This window comes from Pan troglodytes, chromosome 8, assembly GCF_028858775.2.
Source record: "Pan troglodytes isolate AG18354 chromosome 8, NHGRI_mPanTro3-v2.0_pri, whole genome shotgun sequence".
NCBI classification, from domain to species: Eukaryota; Metazoa; Chordata; class Mammalia; order Primates; family Hominidae; genus Pan; species Pan troglodytes.
In genome coordinates, this window is record NC_072406.2 from 129,503,578 (window position 1) to 129,526,243 (window position 22,666).

The following is a 22,666-nucleotide window of genomic DNA, read 5'->3' on the forward strand; positions in this document are numbered from 1 at the left end:
AAGGCTGGTTTATGAGTTGCAAAAATTTGGTTACTTACAGTTTGTTTTCTTTTCCATATGGCTTGTTTTTATTTCCTCTCCAATTTAAAAGAGTATATTTAACATTCCATCTCAAGACAATGAGATAATCATAAAATCTTTGTGTGAGAGGGAAGAAGGAAGTTAATCTATAATGATGATCAACAGAGAAGAGGGAAGAGGTATTCCCTGGCACTCTTGGGTCATTTGCAACATTTTATGAAATAACATAGGTAAGGAAGAAGGCTAATCTATAATCAGAAAAACGAAGGTTACAGCTGCCTACCTTACAGCTGCCTGTCACATGGCTCAGACCCCATAATCACATTCCTTTAAGGCTCAAAATAACTTAAAGTTCCAACAGCTTAGATTTCAAATTACTTATTTTCACAGAGCCCAGATTAAGGCAGTGGCAGTAGGTTGGATATAAGAAACATTTTAGAGGAAGAATCAATAGAATTTGGCTGGGAATAAAGTGGATAGAGAAGAAGGATTCAAAGGCAACTGAGATTTTGCAACTGAGTAGGAAGATGAGGGTTCCCTTATCAAAGACAATGTAGGAGGAGCAGACCTATCACCTGCACATGGACACTAACCCAGAGAATGGGGATGATCTTGGCAAGGAAACCCAGAGAGATGCTGTGGCCTCTCTCAAGCTACCCAGCAAGACAGTATCACAGCCCGGATCATAATCCTGGGGTCCTAACTCCTGGTGTCTCTTTTTCATCTTGTCCTCATACTTTTTCCATGCTCGCTTCACAAAATATTGGTTATTTTCTCTTTCTCAACGGAAGTGAAAAACTGCCTCTAATAACACTTTCAGGAGAGTCTAACAATAGCTGTAAATTCTATCTGCTTTACACTTTAATACTGTTACTTACCAGTCTCAAAACTGCTTATCTTTCATTCGAGGCTGTTTGCTAATTTCCACTCTCCTTCAGTACAATTCAGAACCTGAACTAAACCCTGGAGTTGTGAGGCTTCGCAGAAGGTCATTTTGATGGGTCCCCTTCCTGGGACAACTATAATCAAACAGTTTTTAGATTGCCAAGGCCTTAAATCAGCATTTATATTCCTCGTAAATTGTTGTGCAAGCCAGTCCACTTCTCTCCATCCCCTGAAATACCCCAGTCTGGGCCATTGTTATCTCTTGCTTTAATCCTGCCATTGCCTCCTAATTGGTCTACCTACCTTGGGCTTTCCTCGCCTTACTTTATTCTCTACTCTGCCCTCAGGACACATTAAGCTGATTCCTCCTTAAAGTTTTTCTACAGCTGCCCTTAGGCTTAAGGATGAAGTACTAGTTCCCAGTAACATCCTTCAGGCCTTTCACAATCCATCCCTTCACTTTCCCCTTTCCCAGTCACAGAGTTTGCTCCAGCCTGCCTGAGCTCTTGTGCTTCCTCCTGTGCTGACTTCTTTCTGGTATCTCCAGGCCTTTGCACATGCTGCTTCTTCCACCTGAAACTCTCTGCCTCTTCTCTTTGCAGGTAACCCTACCCTTAAAGTGTAGACTGAAATCTTCCCCTTTAGGAGACTCCCCTGGCCCTAACCAAGGCTTATCCCTTGCTATATCCTCATATAACATCCAAAATATGTTCCCTCATCCTGGTGCTTATGGCAGAGACTGCTACTTGCTTCTTCCATATCCATTCACTCATTTCAAAGAAGAATTTGGGAACAGCAAATTGTTCAGATTTTAAAAATGACATTTCCCAACCAGCCTTGCAGATAAGAGTGGCCAATGAGATATAAGCAAAATTTTTGGGTGGGAGCTCAATGAAGGATTTTGATTTATTATCTCCATATCTCTTTTGTACTTCCCTCTCCCTCCCCTGGCCTGGAATTCAGATGTGATGGCTGGAACTTCAGTGGCCACTTTATAATCATGTGGTAACCTTGAGGATAGATGCCACACACTGAAGATGGTTGAGCAGAAAGACAGAATAAGCTCAGAACACTGATGACACTGAAGCTGAACTCAACTTCGCAATACCCACCTTGGAACTTTTTTTTTACATAAAAAAATTCCCCTTAAGCTGTCAAACTACTATTACAGGTCTCTGTTACTAGCAGCCAAATACACTCCTGACACAGTATTCATCACACTTTACTATCATCACTTGTACAGTGTGTGTCTTGTAAACCACAGTTTCCCAGCACTCAGCACAGGGCCTCGCCCATAGTAAGTACTCAACTGGTATTTATTAAGTGAATGAATTTACATGACCTACTCTCCACTTTGGTGAGAAAGAGCCACCTTCTCCTGAAGCCCTAAGACCACTTGTTTGAAGGAAGAGGCTTTGTAGAGGGGAGCCAACACTGACACCAGAACGTCCTATCATGCTGGGAGAGGAGGGATCACTGCTGGCTCTGCTCCTCTGGCAAAGCCAGGGAAGGTAAGTAACTCTGGAAGAGAATAACATTGCTGCAGCAGCAACATGCTTGGAGATGGCAAGTCCTTGAGACTGCCAGTGGATCTAAATCTACTGTGTGGAGATCAGTGTAACTTTTGGGGCCCAAGAGCATATTCACCTCATCTCTACTTTCATTCAGTCCTTAGGTGATCTCATCCAGCCTCCTACCTTTAAATGCTATTCATATGTGTATGCTTCCAAATGCATTTACTCAGTCTGAGCTCCTCTAGGAAACCCATATATCCAACAGCCTACCAGCCATCTCCACCTTGGTGTGAGATGACTTACTGTGTGTAAGACTGAGCGAATATCCATCCCATGAGAGTTCCTTGGGCATTTCCCGCCATATTTATCAATGGTACCTCTGTCATTCCAGTTGCTCAGGCCAAAAGCCTTGTGCTATCCTTGACTCCTTTCTCTCTTATCTGCATTCACACTTGCAACACATCCTATTGGTTTTACCCTCAAAATATATTCAGAGTTTCACCACTTCTCACCGCATTCACTATCATGGTTCAAGCACCATATTTGGCCTGATTATTGGAGTGGTCTCTTAGTTGGCCTCTCTACTTAAAGGTCTCTCTGGCCTTTGCTACCCTAATGTCTGTTTCAACACAGACACCACAGTGACCATGGTAAACCACAAGTCGGATCATGCCACTCAACTGTTCAAAACGTACCAGTGGTTTCTTGGGGGGGGGGCACAGAATAATGGCCCCCAAAGTTGTCCACATCCTAATTCCCAAAACCTGTGGATATATTACGTTACGTGGCAAAGGGGCGTTACTGTTGTGGGAGGAATTAAGGTTGCTAATCACCTGATCTTCAGATAAAGAGATTATTCTGAATTATCCAGCTGGACCCAATGTAATCACAAAGGTCCTTAAAAGTGGAAGAGAGAGACAAAAGAGAAAGTCAGACTGATGCAATGGGAGAACGATTCAAACTGCCACTGCTGGCTTTGAAGATGGAAGGGAACTAAGAGTAAGGAATGCTGACAGCTCTAAGTGTTAGAAAGGCAAGAAAATGGATTATCCCCTAGAACTTCCAGAAAGTGAGGCAGCTCTGCCAACATCTTGATTTCAGTCCAGTCAGACCTGCTAGAGGTCTGACTTTAGATCTCCAGAATTGTAAGATAATAAACTTGTTTGTTTTAAGCCACTAAGTTTGTGGTCATTTGTTATAGCAGCTGCAAGAAACTAACACACTTCCCCATCTCATGCAATGTAAAAACCAAAGTCTTCATAGGGAAGTCCAAGGCTCCAAATGTCTGGGTCCCCGCTACCTCTGTCTGCAGTTGTATCTCCGGCTTTCTGCTGCATTCACTCTGCACCACACCACCCCTTACCACACATCTTTGTAGAATGGATGAATGATTTTAAAACTTCACTTCCAGAGGACAGAGGAGAGGTGACTTGCCCAGGGTCCCCCAGCAGGGACTTGAACCCAGAACTCCAGCCCTGCCACAGTGGGTTACCATGTTTATTGTACTTAGCTTTCACTTCAACCTCCTCCCCAAAAAGTCTGTGGTTAAATCTCCCCAGCCACCTACTGAAGTGCTTGAATTCCCTCCCAATGAGGAAATCCCTGTTGTAATCATATCATTCCTTGCCATAAGAGTAGCTCATTTCCTGCTGTATGAAATTCAGCATGGAAACATTTTCTCTGTAAATGGCAGGGGAAGAAATTCCCAGGGCATCAGATTGTACTGATCAATACAGGCAAATTCTTTAGGAGGAAAAGACAGTCCTGGCTTTCCTTCAGCCAAGGAGGTTTACTGGGTGGGTTCCTGTTTATACAGGAACAGGATGGAGACTGAGCTACATAGAAACCTGGATGAGATTCTGAGTATTGCTGCCAACATCAAGCTCCACTTTTGCTGACCTATCATTTATATTTGCAAGTGAGAAGGTTTGATTGGTTAACTTGCTGCCACTCAGAGGAGGGCCCCCTGCTGGACCTTTGTGCGGAGTCACCTCAGAGCTGATCAGCCACCCTCGTGTCTGGCACATGTGTGTTGTAAGCTCTTCCCGAGACTGATCTCTGGTGTGGTCAGCTGTTGCCAGGACAGCGGAATTGGCTTCTCCAGTAAAGCTTGTGCATACCAGCCTGGCAGATACCACAGGCATGGGTTGCTTAGATTCTTTTGTCTGCCTAACTTTTCTTTTCTTTTCTTTTTTCTTCTCTTCTCTTTTCTTTTCCCCTTCCCTTCCCTTCCTTCCTTTCTTTTTTGAGATAGAGTCTCACTCTGTCACCCAGGCTGGAGTGCAGTGGCACGATCTTGGCCCACTGCAGCCTCCACCTCCTGGGTTCAAGCGATTCTCTTGCTTCAGTCTCCCAAGTAACTGGGACTACAGGCGGCCGCCACCAAGTTTTGCAATTTTTAGTAGAGATGGGGTTTCACCTTGTTGGCCAGACTGGTCTCAAACTCCTGACCTCAAGTGATCTGCCCGGCTAGGCCTCCCAACGTGCTGGGATTACAGGTGTGAGCCACCGCTCTGGGCCAACATTCCTTTCTTTTGAAAACTCCCCTCTTCCCTTCTAGGCTGTTCTGAAGTTCTCAATTCCAGGCCCACCCCTTGGCCTTAAGGATAGGCACATGTCCCAGGTCTGGCCAATTTATAGCACCTGATCCCTCTGACAACAATGATTGTTCTAGAGAAGGTGGGCATGTGACTGAGCAGGGCCACTCACAATCTAACCCCAAGATGAATGTACAGGCTTAGGGAAGGAGACACTCTCTTTCTGCTGGGGTGCCTAAACTGGGAGAACATGAACCTGAGGTCACTCAGTGGAGCATGTCTGTTTGTGCAGGAAGCCAAGCAGGATTAAGCAAAGATGAGAGGCAAATGGAGAGATGGTTCTCTATGCGGTGAGTTCCTGAGCCAAGGGCTATGGACTCTTTTTTCTGTTGCTCTTTTTTGGCTTCTCTGAATCACCTACTGCCCTTCCCAGCTATGTGAACCAACACATTTTCTTCCTGCTGTATAGCTGGTTTATATTGTGCTTCTGTTATTTGCTCCCAATTGATTTTGACCAAAATAGGGGCTTAGGTAGGAAGAAACTGACTGTGACCACTTGCCACAGGCAAGAAAGACTTAGAACCCCTTTATGAGGAGATTAATGCCACAATTCCCTTATAGGGATCTTTGGAAGGACTGGCCAGGCCTGGGACATCCTTACAATGTAAGTATATATTCAACTCCTGAATGTGCCTAATGAAATCTGATCCTGTTATTCCCTGTCTCCTTCAGTCTTAAAACACTCTGATGGTTTCCCGTAGCTGTTAAGACAAAGATCACAATCATCAATGGGCCTGCAAGGTCTGACCTCCACCGTCTGGTTCAGGGGTCTGAAAACTTTTTATTAAAAAAAAAAATCTACTTTTTTTTTTCTTTTGTCTTCTTTTTAAATTTTTTTTGAGACAAGATCTCATTCTGTTGCTCAGGTTTGGAGTGCAGTGGCGTGATCACAGCTCGCTGCAGCCTCGACCTCCCAGGCTCAAGTCATCCTCCCATCTCAGCCTCCTGAGTAGCTGGGACTACAGGCTCACGCCAACAAGCCCAGTTAATTTTTTTTTTATTTTTAATTTTTCAGGAGAGATGAAGTCTCTCTATATTGCCCAGGCTGGTCTCAAACTCCTGAGCTCAAATGATCTTCCCACCTTAGCCTCGCAAAGTGCTAGGATTGCAGGTGTGAAACACTGCCCCTGGCTGCAAACTTTTTCTATAAAAGGCAGACAATACATTTTCTAGACAGCATTCTGAATTTCTTCCCACCTTTGTGGGTCATAATGTCTCTGTTGCAACTACTCAGCTCTATCACTGTAGCTGAATTCAGCCCATGGGCCATAATTTGTTGACCCCTGGTCAGGAATGGTTGGAACCTTTCATCCAAACACACATCCAGCCTCACTGGCCTTCTCTCAGAATCTTCGTGTTCCCACCCATAGGCTCCCTCTCCTCATGGGGCCTCTATCCAAGCTATTTTCTCAGCTTGGCTATTCTCCCAAATCTGTGTATGGTTAACCTTACTTACCACCTGGACCCAATGACAGGTTTCCAGAGAAGTCTTCCCTGACACTCTGAGACTGGGCCAGATTCCCCTAGCACATACACACCTTCCTAGCATTCTCCATCTCTCCTTTATGGCATTCACCATGGTTGTAATTTTTAGGATTTTCATGTTGGTTTGCCCTCTGTCTTCCTACTATGTAGGGAACCCCATAATGATGAGGCACTGTCTTTTTTTTATTACCTAACAGAGTGCTTGGTACATAGTAGGAGCTCAATATATATGTGATTGAAGAAAGAAAGAGAGGGAGAAAAGAAAACAGGGAGAGAAAGAAGGAGAAAGAAAGATGGAGGGAGGGATAAAGAAGGAAAGAAGGAATCAGCCCTTTGAATTTACCTGTTCAATGACTGAGAATGAGAATTCAAAGTAATAAAAGTAAATGGAATGTTTTTCTTACTCATCCGTTGCTGAAATCAGAAGAACATGAAGAATTGGTAAAAACTGGCACTTCTCCCTACCCATTCAGACACTTGGTAGCTTTTGGTGCTTGGGTGATGTTTCCTGGAGGTGACATCAGATCTCTAGTCAGACTGGAATCAGGAGGCCTTCTCCTTGCCACTCTTCCTCCCGGCACCTGGACCCTCCCAGTTGCGATCGTGTGTCCAAGTTCCCCACAGGGATGCCCATCAAGGTAACCTCTCTCAAAGTGCCTTTTCCCAAAGTTACTCAGGCCTCCTGGGATCAAATCCCAGCTCCAGGACTTAGGGGTTGTGTGACCACGAGCCAGTCATGGAAACTCTCCAGGTTTCTGGTTCCACTCCATAAAGTGGGGATACCATTAAAAAATGGGCAAAGGGTATGAATTGACACTTCTCCAAAGAAGAGATACATGTAACCAATAAGCATATTAAAAATGCTCAACATCACCAATCATTAGAGAAATGCAAATCAAAACCATGGTGAGATACCATCTCATACCCATCAGAATGGCAATTACTAAAAAGTCAAAAAAATAACAGATGCTGGTGAGGTTGTAGAGAAAAGGAAATGCTTATATACTGCTGATGGGAATGAAAATTAGTTCAGCCATTGTGGAAAGCAGTTTGGCGATTTCTCAAAGAACTTAGAACTATCATTCAACTCAGCAATCCCATTATTGGGTGTGTACCCAAAGGGATAGAAATTGTTCTACCACAAAGGCACAGGCATATGTATGTTCATCACAACACTATTCACAATGGCAAAGACATGGAATCAACCTAAATGCCCATCAATGGTAGTAGACTGGATAAAGAAAATGTGGTACATATATGCCATGGAATACTACATAGTCATAAAATAGATTAAGATCATGGAGCTGGAGGTCATTATCCTATGCGAATTAGTGCAGGAACAGAAAACCAAATACCATATGTACTCACATGTGGGAGATAAACTCTCACAAGTGGGAGATAAAGATTGAGTACACATGGACACAATGAAGGTAACAATAGACAACACAGCCTACTTGAGGGTGGAGGGTGGGAGCAAGGTGAGGATAAAAAAACTACCTATGCTTATTCCCTGGGCAATATGCTACCTGGGTGATGAAATAATCTGTACACCAAACCCCTGTGACATGCAATTTACCTATATAACAAACCTGCACATATACCCCAGAACCTAAAATAAAAGCTAAAAAAAAATAAATAAATAAAGTGGGAATAATGACATAGGGTTATTGGGAGGATTTAATGGCATAATATGTAGAAAGTACTTAACACAGGGCCTGGCACATATCTAGTGTCAATAAGTTAGCTATTATTAGTTAAATTTTTAAAAAACTCTATCTGATTATCTGATGATAGCAGTAAGGCTCATCTTCAACATATGTGGGGCCAGGGCTAGAGTACAAATGGTCTAAATATTTAAAATTATAACTAAGTGGCATGCGTTGTAGTCCCAGCTATTTGGGAGACTGAGGCAGGAGGATTGCTCGAGCTAAGGAGCTTGAGGCCAGCCTTGGCAACATAGGAACCCTATCTCTATTAAAACAACAACAACAACAACAAAAATTAGCTGGGCCTGTTGGCTCATGCCTGTAGTTTTAGTTACTTGGGACACTGAAGTAGGAGGATTGCTTGGGCCCAGAAGTTTGAGGCTGCTATGATTGCACACCACTGCACTGCAGCCTGGGTAACAGTGAGACTCTGTCTCTAAAAAAAAATTAAAAAATAAAATAATAATAACAAAATAGAAAATTATAAATGAAGCTGCAAAATACATTTTTTCTCCCCCTACATTGACAAATATGACTTCATAATGGAAATTTTCTTTTTAAGTTGGAAAACTATAGTTTTTATCTGACTGAAAGTCTACAAAATATCAAGAATAACTGAATTCAGGTATTACTGTGTACGTGCTATTGATGGCCCAGAAATATTTGAATGAGTGATAAAATAAAGACATATATCATGAGTCATTACATATTTCATAAGTTTTTTTCTTTCACAGCAAGAAAAAAACTAATTATCTAATTGCAATTAAAGTATACAAATAATTTACATTCCATTGATATGATCCAAAAGATTAAAACATATAATTATATTCAAAAAGTATCAAATTTTAATATTTTCCATTAAAAATGTAAAATGAAAGTAAATGTAATAGTTAAAGTCGAATATTTTTGAAAAAAATTTTTAAAGCATGAAAAATATTTACATTAAAAGGCAAAGTAGAGGGTCGGGCATGGTGGCTCATGCCTGTAATCCTAGCACTTTGGGAGGCTGAGGTGGGCGAATCTCAAGAGATTGAGACCATTCTGGCCAACATGGCAAAACCCTGCCACTACTAAAAATAGAAAAATTAGCTGGGCGTGGTGGCGTGTGCCTGTAGTTGCAGCTACTCAGGAGCCTGAGGCAGGAGAATCACTTGAACCCAGGAGGCGGAGGTTGCAGTGAGCCAAGATCGTGCCACTGCATTCCAGCCTGGCTACAGAGTGAGACTCCATTTCCAAAAAGAAAAAAAGGGTTAGGCAAGGTGGCTCATGCCTGTAATCCCAGCACTTTGGGAGGCTGAGGCGGGCGATGGTTCACCTGATGTCAAGAGTCCAAAACCAGCCTGGCCAGCATGGTGAAACCCTGGCTCTACTAAAAATACAAAAATTAGCCAGGCATGGTGGCAGGTGCCTGTAATCCCAGCTAATTGGGAAGCTGAGGCAGGAGAATCTCTTGAACCCAGGAGGCGGAAGTTGCAGTGAGCCGAGATCGTGAGATTGCACTTCAGCCTAAGCAACAGAACGAGACTCCGTCTCAAAAAAAAAAAAAAAAAAAAAGGCAAAGTAGAAATTATAAATTAATGAGTGTAAAAATTATAGATGAAATTATTTCAGTAAAGTTACATTTTTTGTTTAAAATTTTAACAGTGGAGTTAAATCATAATAAATACTTTTACAAAAATAAACTATTCAGTATTCTAGCATTCACCGTTTTAACTTAGTTGCCAATACAAATAATCAGTACTACATGCACTTATATCATGCCTAAAATTACAAATATACTTAAGAGTAATATGAATTGTTTGATATTATAGTATGTCTCTCAGCTACCCATGTGCATTTTTTTGTGATTGTGTAATTCATGAAGAGTTTAGGAACCACGAATGAAAGAAATAAAATGAAAAGAAAAGCTCAGCATGACAGGGAATGATACTATGCGAAACAAAAATCTGTTTTATTCATGCTCTCTGGGAGGAAGAAATTGACAAGTTAATTAATTTGCTTTTTCTCTTCCTAATGGTCCCTACCACTAAAATGCTCTCTGCCCTCTGAAGCTGTGTCCATCTCTGATGTTGGCAGCAGCAACCCAAAAACCTTTATGACCTTCAGGACAGGTAGCCTTTGTTTTGAGGATAAAAGGTAAGAAATATGGAAAAGTGTTCCCTAGGGCTTGAGCAGCGTTGGTGCCAGGAGCAGATGTTTAGGATTAGGGGTAGTGATATGCCAGTGCTGAGCACCAGGTCCCATGTGACAAAGGAACACACATGTTCTTTAAGAAGTGTGTATGTGTGTGTATTAGTCTGTTCTCACACTTCTATAAGGAACTACCAAGAGGTCTAATTGACTCACAGTTCTGCAGGCTGTACAGGAAGCATGGCTGGAAGGCCTCAGGAACTTACCATCATAGCGGAAGGTGAAGCGGAAACAAGCATGTGTTACCATGGCGTAGCAGGAGACAGAAAGAATAAAGGGGAAGCGCTACACACTTTTAAAGCAACAAGATCTCATGAGAACTCATATACTATCATGAGAACAGCAAGGGGGAAGTCTGCCCCCATGATCCAATCACCTCCCACCAGACCCCTCCTCCAACATGTGAGGATTACAATTTGACCTGCGATTTGGGTGGGGACACAGAGCCAAACCATATCAGTGTGTGTGTGATATTATGGAGTCACCCTTCTCTTTCCCAGGTCTGAGGGCAATATGGAAAGGAATACCCTGGATAATTGACTGATTGATAGGTCATTTGGGGTATTTGCATTGCAAATAAGCACTTCTGCATAGTCCCCAAAGAAGCCCTGGGATGAAGGGGGCCTTAGAAGGTGGTTTTGAACTGAGACACTTCTTGCCTACACTGGCCCTTTCTGCCCGCCACACATCAGAAGAATGAGGTTCAGCAGCTGGGCATCATTCTGGGCCTGCACTCTGTACACTTTTGCTAAGGAACAGTAGAGTCACATTGGTTAAGAAAACACATAGCAATCAAGTGTCTTAATTCTTTTTTTTTTTTGAGATGGAGTTTTGCTCTTGTTGCCCAGGCTGGAATGCAATGGCGTGATCTCGGCTCACCGCAATCTCTGCTTCCCGGGTTCAAGCAATTCTCTTGCCTCGGCCTCCCATGTAGCTGGGATTACAGGCACACGGCACCATGCCCAGCTGATTTAGTATTTTTAGTAGAGATGGGGTTTCTCGATGTTAGCCAGGCTGGTCTCGAACTCCCGATTTCAGGTGATCTGCCCGCCTTGGCCTCCCAAAGTGCTGGGATTACAGGTGTGAGCCACCATGCCTGGCCTAAATGTCTTAATTCTTAATTACCTAATAGCAGTTTCAGGAGAGTACTTTGACAGATAACTTAATGATAAACATATCAGAATGAAACAACTAATAGAAAAGGATAAGATCCTGATCTTCAGAAAATGCCAACACTTTTTTTTTTCTAAGTCATGAAAGAAATCATCAAGATATACTGCTCATAAAATGTCTACACATAAAGGTACCATTTATGGGCACAATACAACAGCCTAAGCCCTCTGATAAAAACTGAAGGAAGTGTAGAATTCTCATTTTATAGAGAAGGAAATGGAGGCACAGAGAGGCTAACTGGCTTGCACACGGTCATACAGCTGCTAAGTGGCAGGGGCAGTATTCCAAGCCGGCCACGTCCAGATTCTGACTGTGTAACCACCATGGCATACCAGCCCTTTGCTCTCTTCCACCATACATCCAAACGAATCAGATAGTCAACATTAGCAAAGAAAAATTCAGTGGGACCCCTAGCTGACCATCTTTCTTCTGTGCACCCTTCAGCTTCCCCCAAAAGACAAATAAGTCTTTTTAGCACCATGTAAACATTTAATAAGCGTGTGTTAAATTTTCAGTTACAAAGTGTAAAGCAACATTTGCAGACCTACATTTCCTGTTGGGTAAAAACCTGACCACTGAACCATGGACTACCTCTTCCCTCTAATTGCAAAATATTGACTTACTTCATCTTTTGAAGACCAATGATCTTTGCAAGGTTACTGTATGTTTAAAAAAAAAAAGTGCCTTCAGGGCCTTGAGTCATAAGATGGGAAAACATGTTGAAGTGTTACAAAAATATTGACAGTATCTCTATGATTTTTCAGTATCTTTATGATTAATGAGATTTTAGGGCTGGACATGGTGGCTCACACCTGTAATCCTAGCACTTTGGGAGGCCAAGGCGGGCAGATTGCCTGAGCTCAGGAGTTCGAGACCAGTATCCTGGGCAACATGATGAAACACTGCCTCTACTGAAATACAAAAAAAAAAAAAAAAAAAAAAAAATTAGCCGGGAGTGGTGATGTGTATCTGTAATCCCAGCTACTGGGGAGGCTGAGGCATGAGAATTGCTTGAACCCAGGAGGTGGAGGTTTCAGTGAGCCGAGATCACACCACTGCACTCCAGCCTGGGCAACACAGCAAGCATCTGTCTCCAAACAAAACAAAACAAAAAACCAAGATTAATGAGATTTTAAATAGCTTTACTGAGATATTTTTCACATACCTTAAAATTCACCCATTTAAAGTGTACAGTTCATTAGTTTTTAATATATTCAGAGTTGTGTCACCATTACTACAATCTAACTTTAGAACATTTTCAACGCCCTAAAGAGAAACCCATATCCATCAGCAATCACGCCCTATTTCTTCCCAACCCAGCAACCACAAATCACCTTCTGTCTCTAAGGATTTACTTAATTTGAATATTTCATGTGAAAGGAGTCAAACAATATATGGTCTTTTGTTACTGGCTTCTTGCACTTTGCATAATGTTTCAAGGTTCATCTGGTTGTAGCAGTTATCAGTACTTGATTTTTCTTATGGTCAAATAATATTCCATTATATGGATATATAATTTGTTTATGCTTTCATCTGTTAAGTGTTTAGGTTGCTTCAACTTTTTGTCTATTATGAATAATACTGCTATGAATATTTGTGTACAATTTTTAGTGTGGATGTAGGTTTTCATTTCTCTTGGGTATATACCAAGAAGTATAAACCCTGGATCATATGACTTTATGATAGCTCTATGTTTAACCTTTTGAGAAACTGCTAAACTGTTTTTCAAAGTAGCTGTACCATTTTACTTTCCCACCAGAGAGTATGAGGATTCCAATTTCTCCATTTGTTTGCCATCACTTGTCTTGATTTTAACCATCCTAATGGATGTGAGGTAGTATTCGATTGTGGTTTTGATGTGTATTTCCTTAAAGTCTAATGATGCTTTTCTTTGGATAAACGTGTTTTCAAATCTTTTGCTCATTTTTAAATTGGGGTATTTATCTTTTTATTACTAAGTTGCACGGGTTCTTTATAAATTCTAGGTACAATTTCTTTCTCAGATATATGTTTGCAAATATTTTCTCCAATTTTGTAAGTTTTCATTTCCTACTTTGATAGTGTTCTTTGAGGCATAAATGTTTTATTTATTTATTTATTTTTATGACACAGGGTCTCACTCTGCTGCCCAGGCTGGAATGAAGTGGCATGATCATAGCTCACTGTAGCCTTGACCTCCCAGGCTCAAGTGATGCTCCCACCTCAGCCTCCCAAGTAGCTGGGACTACAGGTGTGTGCCACCATGCCCAGCTAATGTTTTGTATTTTTGTGGACATGGGATTTCACCATGTTGCCCAGACTGGTCTCAAACTCCTGGGCTCAAGTTATCTGCCCGCCTTGGCCTCACAAAGTACTGGGATTACAGGTGTGAACCACTGCGTCTGGCCAATGTTTTTAATCTTGATAAATTCAAATTTATCTATTTTTTTTTTCTTCTGTTGCTTGTGCTTTTGGTGTCATACCTAAGAAGCCATTACCTAACCCCAGGTGACCAAAGATTTACTTCTGTTTTCTTCTAGGAATTTTATAGTTTTAACTCATACATTTAGATCTGTAACACATTTCAAATTAATTTTTGTGTATGGTGTGAGAGAGGGGTTCAACTTTATTCTTTTGCATGTGGGTGTTCAGTTGTCCCAGAACCATTTGTTGAAAAGACTGCTTTTCTTTATTGAATTGTCTTGGTGTCATTTCAAAAATCAATTGGCCATAAATGTGAGGTTTTGTTTCTGAACTTTCAATTCTATTCTGTTGATCTCTACGTTCATACTTCTAGCAGTACCATGCTTTTTTTTTTTTGAGATAGAGTATGGCTCTGTCACCCAGGCTGGAGTGCAGCGGCATGATCTCAGCTCACTGCAACCTTTGCCTCCCGGGTTCAAGCAATTCTCCTGTCTCAGCCTCACAAGTAGCTGGGATTACAGATATATGCCACCACACCTGGCTAATTTTTGTATTTTTTAGTAGAGACAGGGTTTCACCATATTAGTCAAGCTGGTCTCAAACTCCTGACCTCAGGTGATCCATCTGCCTTGGCCTCGCAAAGTGCTGGGATTACAGGCATGAGCCACCAAGCCCAGCCCCTTCTTTATTATTGAATATGTTCTGTCCTCTCCCCAGGCATTCTGAACATCGCTTCCTTTGGACCTCACTGTTCTCAGTACATATTCCTACCCTTGCCTCTGTCACTCTACCAGTTCCTTAAATTTGCTAATATGCCTGTCACTCCAACTAGATTGTGCTCCTTGAGGGCAAGGACTATAATCTTACCTGTCTCTATAACTCCAGGTCCAGGAATGCAAAGTGTGTTAAGTGAATGAATTGGATACATTTGGTATATATGAACTCCTGTGGGTAGAAGAGCACACTCTTGGGAGGCTGAGGCAGGAGGATTGCTTCTTTCACCCAGGAAGCAGAGGTTGAAGTGAACCAAGATGGTACCATGGCACTACAGCCTGGATGACAGAGCAAAACCCTTCACAAAACAGAACAAAGAAAAAAACAAAACAAGAAAAAGGAGAACACACTCAAATTTTACAACTGTTAACCCTGCAAGGCACATCTGCGGGCATGTTTTTCTTTTACAAACTGAGGAGGAGCTTTGGTCATTATTGGATTTGTGGATAGGTATTGGTTTATTAACAGTCTTGTTGGGCTTTATACATACCTACTTAAAATAAGTTTATTTCAGGACCTGAATTTTCTCAAATGCTTGAATGCATTGATTAAATAAACCCATGACTGTCAAAACTCCTCTTTTCCTGCAACTCTATGGAAATTGACCTAGACTTTCATTCAACCCCCAGCAAATTTTGTTCTCATTTGTGCAAAAGCCACTTTTCTCAAACCACACTTGGGCTCTTTATATCCTCTGATACCTTTGGATGAATAGGTGGAAGATGCTCGTGTGTTTCAGATGTTTTTACCCTTATTGTCTCACTTCCTGGCTCAGACCAAAATATCTCTGGACTGAAGACAGACCAAGAGCTGACCTAAGAACATCGATCCTGCCCATTTTGGACTACATGGCTTTTTATAGTCATCTCCATCAGCATGAGCATAATTAAGAGCATCCCTAGACTGAAGAGTGTTTTGTTCTTTCCACAAAATTGCTTAGCTGGACAGAACTTTTTTCTTCCATGTTCTTCAATTGCCTCAAAAGATTATGGGGTTGGGGTTGGGGGGTGGATCCCTTTCTTAAGAGGAGGAGCAAGACTGTCTTTTTGACCAAGGATGATTTCTCACTATAACATTTAATATGCAATTCACTGATTCTAATGAACAAAACTGACATATATTTCCAATGTAATATGAAGATTAGGGATCATCTACTTGAAACTGCCTTACACATCTCTATTTTCCAAAGGACCCTTCATATGACTTTTAACCACAAAGCCACTGCAGAAGGCCTTGCGTGCCCTCCCCTGCCTCTGCACCCTTGTTTCAGAGTCCCGAGGTCATATGCAAAGCATTTCGTTTGTGAAATCAAGAATTCTCTTCCCCTCTACTTTAGATATAAACTTTTTTTTTTTTTTTTTTTTTTTGAGACAGAGTCTTTCTCTGTTGCTCAGGCTGGAGTGAAGTGGCACGATCTCGACTCTCTGCAACCTCTGCCTTCCAGGTTCAAGTGATTCCCCTGCCTCAGCCTCCTGAGTAGCTGGGATTACAGGCACCTGCCACCATGCCTGGCTAATTTTTGTATTTTTAGTAGAGGCAGTGTTTCACCATGTTGCCCAGGCTGGTCTCGAGCTCCTGACCTCAGGTGATCTGCCTGCCTCAGCCTCCCAAAGTGCTGGGATTACAGGCATGAGTCACCACACCCAGTCCTATTTTAGTCATAAACTTTTTGTATTAAAGCATCCCTAACTGGGCTGGGCATGGTGGCTCATGCCTGTAATCCCAGCACTTTGGGAGGCTGAAGCGGGTGGATCACGAGGTCAGGAGATCCAGACCATCCTGGCTAACATGGCGAAACCCCATCTCTACTAAAACTACAAAAAAAGTTAGCCGGGCGTGGTGGCTGGCGCCTGTAGTTCCAGCTACTCGGAAGGCTGAGACAGGAGAATGGTGTGAACCCGGGAGGTGGAGCTTGCAGTGAGCCAAGATCGCGCCACTGCACTCCAGCCTGGGTGACAGAGCGAGACTCCATCTCAAAAAAAAAAAAGCATCCCTAACTGCTCATTCTGCTGTCAAAATCGATGTGGGGTCAAAACAGAAAAATTTCAGAAGAGAATTTAGAGCTACAGCCTGTGAGAAACAGCAAAAAGTGAAAACCAAAGACCTGCTTAGGAAAACCCTCATTGAAGAGATGGGGAGGAAGGGCCTGAGCCCCCTACTCCATTCCACAATCATGTAAGTCATTCTTCTTTCTCTTGCCCTGGGGACAGAGAGAGGCCAGCAGCCTTACTCTGATGTCATTTATTTCCCATAGAAACATAAAAAGACTCACCAAAGTACTTTTTTTTTTTTTTTAGATGGAGTTTTGCTCTTGTTGGCCTGGCTGGAGTGCAATGGTGCAATCTCAGCTCACTGCAACCTCTGCCTCCCGAGTTCAAGTGATTCTCCTGCCTCAGCCTCCTGAGTAGCTGGGATTATAGGCATGCAACACCATGACTGGCTAATTTTGTATTTTTAGTACAGATGGGGTTTCTCCATGTTGGTCAGGCTTGTTGTGAACTCCCAACCTCAGGTGATCCGCCCGCTTCGAACTCCCAAAGTGCTGGGATTACAGGCGTGAGCCACCGTGCCCGGCCCAAAGTACTTTTAGTCAGATAATGTTGGGAAACAAGGGTAAACGTTCAATAAGCAAGGTCAGTCTGATTTCATCATTGCAGACCAGGGAGACTCTAATTTCCTTACGTGCATTGTGATTCTTGAGGGAGAACATGTTGTATGGTTTTCTCTAAAGGCATTTGGCCATGTAGCATTTTCTTCCCAGATCGGCTCTTCTTAAGGTTAGTGTTCCAAGGTGCAAGCTTTGAGAAATGCTGCCTAACAACTTTTACAAAAGTCTAAGCCCTGGGTGTGCATGTTAATTCGTATTTCTCTATCCACACCTGGGAACCCGCCTCTCAAAGCACAGTCACTTCCAAGAAAGAGGAATGTTTGTGCTGTGTAGGGCATCTGTGGTTTAATTCAGGGAATTGTCACCATGCTATTTGGCCAAAGCTAAGCCACATCCTCTAATATAGCTTTTTCAGTAATAAAGATGATATTTTTATTTCCATTTGTCTAAATCCTTTGTCCTCAATTTGTTCAAAACTCAGGCAGAATTTCTTTTCCGGAATCAAAATTCCAACAGGGACTGGGCATGGTGGTTCACGCCTGTAATCCCAGCACTTTGAGAGGCCGAGGCATGTGGGTCACTTGAGGTTGGGAGATGAAGACCAGTCTGGCCAACAGGGTGAAGCCCCATCTCTATTAAAACTACAAAAATTAGCTTGGTGTGGTGGTGTATGCCTGTAATCCCAGCTACTCCAGAGGCTGAGGCAAGAGAATCGCCTGAACCCAGGAGGTGGAGGTTGCAGTTGAGCCAAGATCACGCCACTGCACTCCAGCCTGTGCAACAGAGTGAGACCCCACCAAAAAAAAAAAAAAAAAAAAAAAAAAAAATTCCAACAGGGATCATGAAGCTGGGGTTCCTCTGGACACATTTTGAAAACCACTGCTGGAGGCTTATGCAATGCCAGAATGGAGATTTTTGCCATTTGCAGGTAAAAGAAGCTGCTTGAGGCTTCCTGCCAGGTCTCTGACCCCGTGTGGAGGTAAAAGAAAATGATGCAAACAAAAGCAAAGAAACAACAAGATCAAATTAAGAACTGATGGAGGGCTGGGTGTGGTGGCTTACACCTGTAATCCCAGCACTTTGGAAGGTTGAGGCAGGTGGATCACTTGAGACCAGGAGTTCAAGATCAGCCTGGCCAACATGGTGAAACCTTGTCTCTACTAAAAATACAAAAATTAGCCAGGCGTGGTGGTGTGCGCTTGTAATCCCAGCCACTCAGGTGGCCAAGGCATGAGAAATGCTTGAACCCGGGAGGCAGAGGTTGCAGCTAGCCGAGATTGTGCCACTGCACTCCAGCCTGGGCGACAGAGTGAGACTCCATCTCAAAAAAAAAAAAAAAAAAGAAAATGAAAACAGGCCAGGCGCGGTGTCTCACGCCTGTAATCCCAGCACTTTGGGAGGCCGAGGCGGGCAGATCACAAGGTCAGGAGATCCAGACCATCCTGGCTAACATGGCGAAACCCCATCTCTACTAAAAATACAAAAAATTAGCTGGGCGTGGTGGCGGGCGCCTGTAGTCCCAGCTACTGGGGAGGCTGAGGAAGGAGAATAGCGTGAACCCGGGAGGCAGAGCTTGCAGTGAGTCGAGATTGTGCCACTGCACTCCAGCCTGGGCGACAGAGTGAGACTCTGTCTCAAACAAAACAAAACAAAACAAACAAACAAACAAAAACAAACGAAAACAAAGAATTGATGGAGGCAGGGAGACCTGACCAAGTCCAGGAGAGAGATGCTGGGAACCTAATCCAGGGCAATGAGGGCTAGGGAGAGGGGAAGTCGCTGCGAGGCGGATAGGTAGGCAGGACTTGATGCCCGATGGCTCTGGGGCAGAGGGCGGAGGGGAGCTGAGGAAGACGTCCAGGTGGCTGACTTGGATGACTGTGTGGATGGAGCTACATGAGGAGGAATGGAGGGGGAAGGAAGGTTGTGATTTTGATCTGAACTCCGTGTCCTCAACTCTTAGGGAGAGAGGAGGAGGGGAAGCAGTACTATTGGCAATTAGTAGGAAGAGGGAAATTACGAGTACAGTGTGAGGCTTTTGAAAGGAAATCCTCTCTGGGGTTGGGATGGAAAATTACTAAGGTGAAAAACTTGCCTAGGGAAGCTTTAAGCTTTCTCTCTAGGGGGCTGCTTTACTTCACTTCCCTTCCAGACTCACAGCTTGGGAGGTGAGATGGGCAGCTTCTCAAGTAAGAAGAGCATTCCAATTCAAGGGGTGCTTTGTCAACTTAAGTTTCCAATTGCCATTCTGTTGTCCACATGTGTCATGTTTCTTTAAGTTATTGGGAGTAGATCTGTAGGGGCTGATCCCCCTGGGCCTGCAGGAGCTGGAATATCTGAGACTTTGTCTCACTGACTCCAGCAGGTTATGTCCATGAGAAGCCTTGGTTAGTGGGATCGGCCTTCCTCTAATTTCTGCACTGTCTCCCTCAAGGAGGAGCTGTAAAGATCACGTGAGATAACAAACATAGTGCACCAAATGTATTGACTGGCACTTGGCAGGTGCTGCCCACACTAGATCTTCTTTTAATATCCATAGCCCGCAAAATGCCAGATCTTGAAAAAGGCCATCCTGGTGGCTTAAAGCACTGACCTACTTGGGTGTGACTCCTGGGGATAATAATCCCACCATCAAAAGATCATGGTAAAGATTCGAAGTGACATGCCATATAAAGAGCTTAGTACAGGCCGGGTGTGGTGGCTCACATCTGTAATCCCAGCACTTTGGGAGGCCAAGGTGGGCAGATCACCTGAGGTCAGGAGTTCGAGACCAGCCTGGCCAACATGGTGACACCACATCTCCACTAAAAATACAAAAATTAGTTGGGCATGGTGGTGCATGCCTGTAGTCCCAGCTACTTAGGGGGCTGAGGCAGGAGAATCTCTTGAATCCTGGAGGCAGAAGTTGCAGTGAGCTGAGATCCTGCCACTGCACTGCAGCCTGGGCAACAGAGCAAGACTCTGACTCAAAAAAAAAAAAAAAAAAAAAAAGCCAAGTGCAGCAGCTGGCACCTAGCAGTACATCACAGTGGCCATTACATTATAATTATTCTCATCAATCCAAAAGAGACTGGAGAAGATGTGACTTCAGATGTGATAGACCAAGGCTTCACTCTATTCCAGAATATTCAAAAACAAAATGCCACAAAACACTTTTCCCATTAAAAAAAACTCCAATTGCCTTATTCACATATCATCCTTTAGAATCTATAAACAGTTCGTGTTGTGGGCTGTGCATCAGCTGATCACTCACACTTTGCAAGGCTGCTCAGGAATATTCGGTAAACTCATCTTAGGGCCCAGTGGGCTGTAAGGTATAGTGAGTTAAATGGTGGCCTCCAAAAAGATATGTCCAACTCCTAACTTCTGGTCCCTATAAATGTGACATTATTTGGAAAAAGGGTCTTTGCAGATATAGTTAAGGATCTAGATCATCCTGGATTAAACAGGTGACAAGTGACAAGAGAGAGGAGAGGAGAAGACACAGGGACAAGAGGAGATGGTCATATGAAGATGGAGGCAGGACTGGAGTTGTGCAGCCACTAGCCAAGGAATATCTGGAGCCACCAGAAGCTGGAGGAAGCAAAGAATAATCTTCCCACAGAGGTTTAGGAGGGAGCATGGCCTTCTGATGCCTTGATTTCAGGCTTCCGGCCTCCAGAACTGTGAGATAATAAGTTTCTGTTGTTCTAAGCCACCCAGTTTGTGGCAGTTTGTTACAACAGCCGTGGTTAGCTAATTCACAAGGAACAGAAACACACTTAAACTAACTTTGAGAACCAAAAAGGTGGAGGAAGGGCACTTTCTAGGAGGACTCGAGGGAATATTATGAATTCCAAGCACAGGAAGTTCAGGCTGGCCTCATAATGGACAAGGCTCAGAACCTAGACAGTTGGGAATGGGGTGGCTGTCTTGACACCTGACCATTCCTTGTTTGTCATTTCTCTCTCTCTATGCCTGCAGGCTGGCTCTCTTTGGTTCCTCACTCATGGGGCCAGTCCAGGCACCTTGAACCTGACCTGTCTTCACATCCCATTTCAAGTGCCTAAGAGAAAGGCATATGGCTCTGTGGCCTGATTCCAAATTCCAGGGAGAGAAACTCACTCAACCTTGGTCCAATCAACTCTTGCTAAGGGATGAGCTCTTGTGTCTGGGGGCCTTTGTCCAAGGGTATCTGTTGCTGTCAGATATCCTTGGAAGTTCCTACTTGAGGGCCAAAGATAATTTTGAAGGGCAGAAAACCAGCCAGCTAAGTTCCATTCAGCCACCAACTTGACAGGTCAGGGAGAATCTAACCTTCTTTTCAAACCTTCCTTCCTGCTTTAGAAAATGTCCTTAGCCTTCTAACTTTCTGTCTCTGCCAACTCTTCCCTTTGATATAACTGCATCATATTACTGAGAAGGAAAAAGCAGAAAAGCCATCCATTTAGATTTTCTTTCTGTTCTAAGCATGAAGTTAATCTACTGGAACAAAAACATTATTGATTTTTATCTGTTATAGTCTTCTCCCTGAAACAACAAATGTGTACTACTATTGGTATAATATTTGGCTTGTTTTGGATGCAGACCTTAATAAAAATTAAGGTTCATTATGTTTTCATATTGCCTTTGCATGGCTCCTTTAGAACCAGTGGCACATGACACGTTTGGAAGTTGAAAGACTTTATATTTGACTATAACGCTTTTGATCAACAGAGCAAAGCCTGAAACAAAACCCAAAGCCAAACCAGGCAGGGGTGTGGGGACAACAGGAGAAACAGGTTCTGGGGAGAGTCCCGTTCCTTGATGTTCATTCAAAAATCAGTGAGAGTTCGTTGAGTGCATAACTAAGTTCTGGGCATTTAGCTAAAGTTAGGATGACAGAGGTGAAAAACCTGGACTTCTATTTCCCACATGGAGCTTATAGCTGAGGGAGAGGCAGGCAGAGATAAAGGAAAATGATGCAAATAAATGCATATTTGCAAGCTTTAACAAAGGCTATGGAGGAACAGTGCTTTGGCACGATGAGGGTGATATGAGCAACTCGGGCAACCAGCCTGAGGGGGCAGGGAAGGCTTCTCTGAGGAAGGCTATTTCCTTGAGATCTGAAGGGTGAGTAGGTGTTTAAGTGGGTGAAGTGGAGAGGTAGAGGTTGGGAGGTGGGGCATCTTCCAGACAAAGGGAACTTTGAGTATAGATATTCATTATGCCATTCCTGTAGGAACCCATAAAATGTAAATCTACACACACACACACACACAGACCCACAGAATCATGGAGGAATGAGCCATCAGGCAGCTGTGCTCTGCTTTTTTTGCCATCTGCAGGTAG